The following is a 10,268-nucleotide window of genomic DNA, read 5'->3' on the forward strand; positions in this document are numbered from 1 at the left end:
TTTGTTGTTTTTGTTAAGTGTTTCATTCATTAAAAGAGAATGTACGCATACCCCGCTGCGCCTTGATCTCACTCATACGACGATCGTGACAGGAGAAGCTTGGAGAGAGTGGGGGCCTTCAGGTTCATTCGGATATACTTTGACTGACCTGAGCAGAACATGTTGAGAGAATGGTGGAAATGTGTAAGAAGGTGCTAAATGTGATGCACTGTCTGACGGGGAAGGAGTGGGGGGCTGGGCGTTCCTCATTGAGGACCATGCATGCTGCGTTGATCCGATCTGTAATAGACTATGGCAGTGTAGCGTATGGTTCAGCAGGCTGGACCTCATTGTAAAGGCTATATCGTACAGGGGCAAGGACTCAGAATATGTAGTGGGGTGTTTCGGACCTCCCCAGTGTCTGAACTACAGGTGGAGCTGGGGGGGATATGCCATTGCAAATTAGGAGAAAGCAGCTGGCAATTACTTATTGGATCAACCTACAGGGACATGGTGTCTCATCCTGCGAAAGGGATTTTACAGGCATGCTGGGAACATGAGTGAAGACAGAACACAAGCTTTGGGTGGGTAATATTCAGGCGAAGGAGATGGGACTGTATGGAAGGGAGTTTAGCCCAACGGTAGCTATTCCTGTAAATTCACCATGGCTACTCCCACCTCCAGTAGTTGATCTAAAAGTGTTGGAGAGACTACAGAAAGACATTATGTTTAAGAGACGTCTGGATACTGTGTATCAGGATTTTGTAGCCATTTACACAGATGGTTCAAAAGATCCAAGGACAGGACGTACTGGGTCAGCATTTGTAGTGCAGGAATGTGGGGTGGCAGTCAGGAAATGTAGTACAGATCATCTGGCTGTATATACGGCGGAGCGGATGGCCATACTGTTGGTCTTGCAGTGGGTGGAAGAAGTCAAGCCAGACAGAGTAGTTATTTGCTCTGATTCATGTACAGAGTTGATGAATCTCGAGTCCTTTAGCTCACGTAGCAGACAAGACCTGCTTTATGAGGTTCTACAAACCCATTGCAGGATTTGACAAATTAGTATACAGATAAGATTTACTTGGGTCCCAGCCCATGTGGAGGGCAACGAGGCAGTTGGCTAAACAAGCACTTAGTAGTGGGGATGTTGAGGTTGTAGTTCCAATGAGCAAGGCAGAGGCAAAAAGCCTGATATGGACAGTGATGGTGCAGAGATGGCAGGAGCAGTGGAATAGAGATACTAAGGGCAGGCAATTATTTAAAGTACAAAGGAGTCGGAGAGGCCGGCAGGAAGGGATCAAAGAGAGGAGGCTATTTTTACAAGATTAAGGGTGGGACACAGCCAGTTGAAAAAGACCTTAAATAGGATGGGAAAGTGTGATTATTGCCAGGAAACAGAGACCGTGGAGCATATATTGCTACACAGTGGGCAATATCAAAGGGAAAGAGAGAGGTTGAGCTCTAGTATGAGGGAGAAGGGGATACAGGAAATTAGTTTAAAGAGTATATTGAGTAGAACGTATTATATTTTATATTTTTTTAAGAGCAACATGGCTAGCAGGTACGATTTAGTTTTGAGAGGATTTGTGTGAGTAGTAGATCTGTGCCATCACAGAGGGATAGGTCATTGAGGGATATATGCTTCAGTAAGACTGGCTTTATAGCGCTCATCAATAGACCGATGAACTGCAGAGATGGAGCGTAAGTCACAGAAAAAAGAGGTTGTGGTGACAGCTACAGAGAAGTATTTAGGTGTACGAGATTTGACCAGTTACAGGGTGTTTTGAGTGGTGGTGTCCCAGATAGGTTTGAATAAGGTGGTGGGTTTTTAATGTGTAGGGTTAGATGGCAGGGTTTGTTTTTTTAAAATGTATTTTTCCCCTTTACCCACTCAAAGTATAAGGGATTTATACCCTTGTCTAGTTGGTGGCGGTAATGCAACATTTATTGGATGCCAACCGCCGTTAAACCTCATCGAAGAAGCTACGTCACATCCTTTGTCACGATGGCGGGTGATTTAACTCCGAGGTTTAGACGTTTGAACAGTCAAACACGGAGCCTTCGTGAAAATGTTCAACCAGGTGAGAAATTGACATGAAAATCCTTAGGTTATAAACCGTAACAAGCTTTCAATTTAGCTAGCTACATGTCATGTTTTATGGCTTATGGCCACGACCCTTATATTTTACACAACTGAGTATACTGAAGTTAAACAACCATACTAGAGGCTTGTTATTAACATTGGAGTGAAGGGTATTGTTAGCTAACTAAATAGATTCAGGAAGGTGACGTCATCACACACGGCGTGGCGACATCTCACAAAAATCAACAACCCCCCTCAAAAATCTGACCTGACAGGAGCCAACAGCTGTCTTGGCAGATTTGAACTCTATGTTGTTGTTTTATTTATTTTGCATGCAGTCGCCATACTGTTGATGAAATATGTCTGAGTCTACTACCTGAATATTTCATCACATAGGATTCTCTGGGCCCTTCCACGCTACACAGCTGTGGCACAACATCATCCAGGCACTGCAGACAGGTGGAGGTGCGACGACGGCGACGCCTCCTGCGTGTCCACCCAGAATGTTTAATGGGCTCGGATGCTGTAGACGCTGTGCTCAGCTACCTGATGCAGAACGTCTTCTTCTGTGCCAGCGAGGTGTCACGTCTCAAGGCCGCCAGGCTCTGCCAGGCGCTCATGGTGGCCAAGGTGTTTGAGGCGGTGGGGACCAAGCTGTTCCGCCAGGACAAGGAGGCCACTTTTCGAGGACACGGGCTGCAGCCTCTACCGTTTCCAGGACTGCAGCTCGCTGCCCGGCTCAGCCATTAAGGCTGGGAAGGATGGGGACACAGAGAACATGGCCCCCGAGGACTTAGTGGGGAAGAGGAAGAAAGGCTCTAGGTTTGTCTGAGTCACAAACATGCACACACATTCTTTCTTTTTCTTTCTCACACACGGTTTTACTATACCTCACTACATCATCACTGCTCTCTCTCTGCAGACTTGAGTGAGCTGAGGACCATCTCCAACCCCCTGGCGCTGGGCCCCTCAAACCGGAGGGTAGAGAGGCTGCTGAAGTCCATCAACCTGCAGCCCTCCCTCCCTAAGGCCATTACCAAAGTCCCCACCACCATCTTCCTTTCAAAGACAGGTGAGATGACAAAGCCTGGCTGTCTCCACCTGGTCATGTTGGAAATTACTATATTGGAAAAGTTAATGTACTTTTATTTTTCCTCTTTCTTTTCCATTCTTTGTATCCCTCTTTCCCCCCTCCCTTTGTCTCGTCCTCCCATTTTCTCACTTATTTTTTTATTTCCCACTCTTGCTTGTCATTCTACCCACCTCTCTCCTCCCTCTCTCCCTTCTCCTCTGTCCTCAGTGGTGGAGGAGGTGTGGAAGCAGCAGACATTGCTGCAGACGGTGGAGCTACCCGTGCTGGACTGCATCCTGGCGAGTCCGACCCGGGGGACCCAGCCCTGCCCCCAGGCTGCCGCCCTGCAGCTGCTGCAGAGCCACCACCAGGACCTGGTCATCTCCAACACCTGCCTGGACCGTGAGCTGCCCCAGACCCTCAACCTTCCTGAGTTAGTACCTAACCAGCCGCCATATACATTTACATTTAAGTCATTTAGCAGACGCTCTTATCCAGAGCGACTTACAAATTGGTGCATTCACCTAATGACATCCAGTGGAACAGCCACTTTACAATAGTGCATCTAAATCTCTTAAGGGGGGGGGGGGGGGGGGGGGCAGAAGGATTGCTTTATCCTAGGTACTCCTTGAAGAGGTGGGGTTTCAGGTGTCTCCGGAAGATGGTGATTGACTCCGCTGTCCTGGCGTCATGAGGGAGTTTGTTCCACCATTGGGGTACCAGAGCAGCGAACAGTTTTGACTGGGCTGAGCGGGAACTGTACTTCCTCAGTGGTAGGGAGGCGAGCAGGCCAGAGGTGGATGAACGCAGTGCCCTTGTTTGGGTGTAGGGCCTGATCAGAGCCTGAAGGTACTGAGGTGCCGTTCCCCTCACAGCTCCGTAGGCAAGCACCATGGTCTTGTAGCGGATGCGAGCTTCAACTGGAAGCCAGTGGAGAGAGCGGAGGAGCGGGGTGACGTGAGAGAACTTGGGAAGGTTGAACACCAGACGGGCTGCGGCGTTCTGGATGAGTTGTAGGGGTTTGATGGCACAGGCAGGGAGCCCAGCCAACAGCGAGTTGCAGTAATCCAGACGGGAGATGACAAGTGCCTGGATTAGGACCTGCGCCGCTTCCTGTGTGAGGCAGGGTCGTACTCTGCGGATGTTGTAGAGCATGAACCTACAGGAACGGGCCACCGCCTTGATGTTAGTTGAGAACGACAGGGTGTTGTCCAGGATCACGCCAAGGTTCTTAGCGCTCTGGGAGGAGGACACAATGGAGTTGTCAACCGTGATGGCGAGATCATGGAACGGGCAGTCCTTCCCCGGGAGGAAGAGCAGCTCCGTCTTGCCGAGGTTCAGCTTGAGGTGGTGATCCGTCATCCACACTGATATGTCTGCCAGACATGCAGAGATGCGATTCGCCACCTGGTCATCAGAAGGGGGAAAGGAGAAGATTAATTGTGTGTCGTCTGCATAGCAGTGATAGGAGAGACCATGTGAGGTTATGATAGAGCCAAGTGACTTGGTGTATAGCGAGAATAGGAGAGGGCCTAGAACAGAGCCCTGGGGGACACCAGTGGTGAGAGCGCGTGGTGAGGAGACAGATTCTCGCCACGCCACCTGGTAGGAGCGACCTGTCAGGTAGGACGCAATCCAAGCGTGGGCCGCGCCGGAGATGCCCAACTCGGAGAGGGTGGAGAGGAGGATCTGATGGTTCACAGTATCGAAGGCAGCCGATAGGTCTAGAAGGATGAGAGCAGAGGAGAGAGAGTTAGCTTTAGCAGTGCGGAGCGCCTCCGTGATACAGAGAAGAGCAGTCTCAATTGAGTGACTAGTCTTGAAACCTGACTGATTTGGATCAAGAAGGTCATTCTGAGAGAGATAGCAGGAGAGCTGGCCAAGGACGGCGCGTTCAAGAGTTTTGGAGAGAAAAGAAAGAAGGGATACTGGTCTGTAGTTGTTGACATCGGAGGGATCGAGTGTAGGTTTTTTCAGAAGGGGTGCAACTCTCGCTCTCTTGAAGACGGAAGGGACGTAGCCAGCGGTCAAGGATGAGTTGATGAGTGAGGTAAGGGAGAAGGTCTCCGGAAATGGTCTGGAGAAGAGAGGAGGGGATAGGGTCAAGCGGGCAGGTTGTTGGGCGGCCGGCCGTCACAAGACGCGAGATTTCATCTGGAGAGAGAGGGGAGAAAGAGGTCAAAGCACAGGGTAGGGCAGTGTGAGCAGAACCAGCGGTGTCGTTTGACTTAGCAAACGAGGATCGGATGTCGTCGACCTTCTTTTCAAAATGGTTGACGAAGTCGTCTGCAGAGAGGGAGGAGGGGGGGGAGGGGGAGGAGGATTCAGGAGGGAGGAGAAGGTGGCAAAGAGCTTCCTAGGGTTAGAGGCAGATGCTTGGAATTTAGAGTGGTAGAAAGTGGCTTTAGCAGCAGAGACAGAAGAGGAAAATGTAGAGAGGAGGGAGTGAAAGGATGCCAGGTCCGCAGGGAGGCGAGTTTTCCTCCATTTCCGCTCGGCTGCCCGGAGCCCTGTTCTGTGAGCTCGCAATGAGTCGTCGAGCCACGGAGCGGGAGGGGAGGACCGAGCCGGCCTGGAGGATAGGGGACATAGAGAGTCAAAGGATGCAGAAAGGGAGGAGAGGAGGGTTGAGGAGGCAGAATCAGGAGATAGGTTGGAGAAGGTTTGGGCAGAGGGAAGAGATGATAGGATGGAAGAGGAGAGAGTAGCGGGGGAGAGAGAGCGAAGGTTGGGACGGCGCGATACCATCCGAGTAGGGGCAGTGTGGGAAGTGTTGGATGAGAGCGAGAGGGAAAAGGATACAAGGTAGTGGTCAGAGAGGCCATATGATTTAATGGAAAAGATACTAGGAATTGTAAGCATTATTTTGTTGGTCAAAACCAGGGATTGGAACCGGTTTATGGAACAGAACACTGAAAAAGTAATTTGAGGAACGGAAACTGAACTGGGAATGATAGTGATCTTCTGTTCCGGAACAGAAACATTATTTTCAAATCTTTAGAATGGGTTAATAATTTTTTTTTTGTTCCAAAAATATTATTGATATCTAGTATATAATTTGGTATGAAGTTATAATGCTAGTAATAGCCTAAACACATTCCAGTTCATGTCATGATGTTCAGCGCTTCAAGCCAAGCTTGTCTCTCTTTCTCCCCCCACCGTTAATAGTGCAGGCGTGAGATGCGACTGAAATATCTGACCAATCAACATGTAAAGAACTAGCTTACGCTTCCATAGAAAGCTTCTCTATCAATGCTAATGTGTTGAGTAAATGAATGAGCTATTTTGTAAAAACGGTTGATTTCACTGAATGAAAAGGAACAATCTGAACCGGTTCAGAACTTTTTCTGGTCGGAAACCTGGAACGGAACACATTTTTTACAATTTGGTTCCAACCCTTGGTCAAAACGTTAACAACCTCCCGTTAAATTATATTTAAGCTCTTTTGACATTAAAAGAAGGCACTGAAGTTGGCTTCCTCTCCCTGTGACACTGTAGGCTGGACGCATGGCTGTTGGCAGCCGCTGACTGCCTGGAGCTCTTCCCTGACCAGCTGATTGTGTTGGCTGGGGGAACACTTCCTCCAGCAGGGCAGCACCACAGAGGGGGCAGAGAGGCTGAGCGGCCAGAAGAAACTGCTGTTTGACACCATGGCCAAGCACTATGGAGGCCAGGAGAGGTCCCCGCTGCTCACCGGATGCTACCTGGACATCCACACGGCCATACTGGACCTGCTGGGTGAGGAATTATGGTGGGGTGTTGCGTGTTAGTGTGTGATATAGTGTTTTCATCATGTTAGAGTCCTGTGTCTGTACATGTCTCTTTGACATACACTCCCACCCTCTTATCTTTCCTCTTCCTGTGTGTGTGTGTTCTCAGACTGTGGGAAGGTGGATGATTCTGTCAGGGCCTATCAGCTGTGTCTGCATCTGCTGGAGAGATGAGCTGAGGAGGCTCCTGGCCTTCATGGCCGCAGCAGCCCATCCGGATGCATGCCGTCTGAACAAACAGGTAATCCCACTCCACACACACACCATTTGAAAACCATTGTTTCTCAAATAATGGGTCAGGGCCCAATGATAAATACTATATACATCAGTGGTGGGCCAATCATACCCTGCGATGGCGGCTGTGGGTGTAGGTTTCTGCTTCAGCCAAAGTGGTAACACTGGTGGTCCACTGTGTGACGGACCACTCAATATGTCCAGACAGACAACAGGGCCCTGGTCAGCAGGACATTTCTGAAGGCCGTCGTGCAGACTAAAGAGCTATCTCGTACCCAGAGCGAGAGGCTGCTGCTGTTTCTGATGGACAACCACACTCAGCTCTTTAAGGTAGGCACATGAAATCCCTGATCCTCTTTCCTGGCCCTCTTCTGACAGTCCTCCGATACCAAAATAAACAAGTTTAGGGCTGCATTGTTGAATGGAAATAGTAGCTACAGAGGGAGGCTTTAAAATCAGGATTTGGGCACCGTGCCTTTTTAAAGTCAGGCATCTGAAGACTTAATACTGCACCCTATTCTGAAGAGTGTAATCTGTACTCCAACGGTAGGGAGGCGGTACTCCAACGGTAGGGAGCCGTTACTCCAACGGTAGGGAGGCGGTACTCCCAACGGTAGTTTCAATTGGTTTGGCGTATTTCTGACATTGCCTGATACATTAAATGCAGCATGTATATAATTTGTTTATGTGAATAAAATGACATTTTATCAACCCTTCTCTGTCCATAATGGAAATAGACCCCCACATCGCTGATTGATGCTGTAAGGAGAACGCTGCAAATTCTGCAGCAAGGAGGAGATCCGACATTGCGAGTGAGTTCAATCCAACTTGAGTACATTCAGCCCCACTTGATACATCATTTTAGGACTTGGTGATCTACAGTATATGCCTTTTTGTGCTTATGCTATTATCATACAGTACTACATAAAATAGTGAGTCATCCCTAATCTTCAGTAATGAAATAAACCACCATTGGTGGAACTACCAATGAGAAGCAAATTTTTCCGTGATGCATTCCCTAATAAATACACCCCTGTATTGACCTCCTTCTCCTCATCCTGTGTTGCAGTATTTACATTCTGCCAGCAGGTGTCGCTGCAGCAGTATGAGGATCATACCCTGGAGAGCCTAAAGCAGCTGATCAGGGACATCAGCCTGAGCAAGGCCCTGTCTGTCAAGGAGAGGAGGAGGCTGGTCAAGGAGTTCCAGAAGCACCATCCCATAGTCTTCCTCCAGCACTTCTCCTCCATTTTCTAGGGGGGGAAAGGGAATGTAATGAGTGGTGGTAGACCCAATCCAAAATCAAACCTTACCCCCGCCATGCATTTGTAGATTTGGAAGGATTGGATTAGTTATAAGCAATTCCAGGTATAAGTGTTCCACTTACCAATCAGAGGGTAAGGTCATTCCAGGGCCATGTTCAGTTGCTAAATGTTCTTGAACGTTACAGATTGAAATGAGCCGATGTGATTCCTTATTCTACATGTCAGAGTCATGTTTGATCTACATAGTGCATTTATTATCTGAACGTTCAATCCTGCTGACCATGTCCCTGGTCTACACAAGGGCATACTGCATAGAGGGTGGGCCTAGGGGTTGATTTTGGAATTGGGCAGTAGGGATCCTTGTCGCCTTAACAAGCGCGTTTGTTCTTCGTTATGCCAACATTTTCCACAGTGCTGGCAATAGTTTTGTTCCAAGACAGGATATACAGTAAGTTTTTGCCAGGTGATTATCAGGACTGTTTGCGCTTTACATGGGATGAAATTACTATTTTGATTTGATGTAGGCCTAGTTAGTGTTATCTTTTAGTGATGTTACTCTTACGAGGCTTTGCTTTCAAGTGTTCTTATGACTCCGGCTTCAGGAATGCATTTGCACTAGTTTGTAGGCCATAGTATGTTAGTGGTATGACAGTAGCAATTGTTTTGTTCTAACAAGGAGAGATGCACTTACCCAGGTGCCTCAAGGGTTTATTTCTGGTGAATGAGAGCATTCTCTGCTTTCCGTAGCTGATGCCTGTCAGGAAAACCTTTTGATTTTGTTGAAATCGACACAGAGGGGAATGTGTAATGTTGGTGAAACATTTATCTAAAACTAACAGGCATAGGATCTAACTGAATTTATTCAGGGCTGGTTTTGGTATCAAGTATCTAGTTTTCTCAGGTAGATTATATTTAGGTACTGTAAATAGAAGTTTAGGCTGGATATTAAGCTTGAACAGGAATCTCTTTATTTCTATACCTTAAATGAAATTTAACACACTTATTGTGTTGACAGTCTTAACAAATTATGTATTGTTTTGGATTTTGTTGACTGCATCTTATAACTGGTAAGGGAATAATGCTGGTAAATGTAACACTACTTTTATATCTGTACATTTTCTGTTGGGGACAAACTGAATTATTTGAAATGGTATTCATTTAGTTATTTGTGGAACTGTTTCCCACTGTGTCACATAGTTGACACTAACTATTCTATTGGATTGTAATAGGCTTTGATTGCATGGGTTTGCAAGTTTAATCATAAGTTGGTCAATTTAAGGTGGAAAGTTTCAAATGCAGCCAAAAGTTTTTACTTTTGTAGTTTGGAGGTCTTACAAATGAATGCTTCTTCTCAAATAAGTGCCATGTTTTTAGCATAACTTGAAGGTTGAATGAATTAACTTATTGAATTGAGTGTAAATCATACAATCCAGGGGTGTATTCATTAGTTGCACACCCTAGGAAAAAGTTGTGCAACAAAAAGTAGTTTCTGTTGGACAAATTCAAATGGGTCCCTGTTTGTTTCCGTTTTCCTCTGGTTCCTAGTGAATACACCCGGGTTACTTTTTGTGAGTTACATTGTTAATTAAGTTGTTGCGTCATTGGTATTTTGTTTTAAATTCTAGAGCATTTTCTGTACTGCAAGTTGCTGCCTAGTTTTGAGCTTTACATATCTTAATCAACAGAATAGTACACATGATCTGTCACGTTGCCGATTCAGGTTTTATATTTAATGAGTTGAATTGTTTTGAAATGCACTTTGTTGAAAAAAAACAACTATTAAATACAGTACAATAAGACTTTCATTAAACATCATTGGAAGTTCTCATTTGAGCAACCATTGGACATATAGATATGCATGA

At 46.8% G+C, this 10,268-nt stretch overlaps 1 pseudogene; it reads left to right on the top strand.

Annotated features, from left to right (window-relative positions):
• The first annotated feature begins 1,831 nt into the window (after nucleotides 1-1,831).
• Nucleotides 1,832-10,258, top strand: LOC129865143 (DEP domain-containing protein 7-like; annotated as a pseudogene).
• The last annotated feature ends 10 nt before the right edge of the window (nucleotides 10,259-10,268 follow it).

This window comes from Salvelinus fontinalis, chromosome 11 (genome assembly GCF_029448725.1).
Source record: "Salvelinus fontinalis isolate EN_2023a chromosome 11, ASM2944872v1, whole genome shotgun sequence".
NCBI classification, from domain to species: Eukaryota; Metazoa; Chordata; class Actinopteri; order Salmoniformes; family Salmonidae; genus Salvelinus; species Salvelinus fontinalis.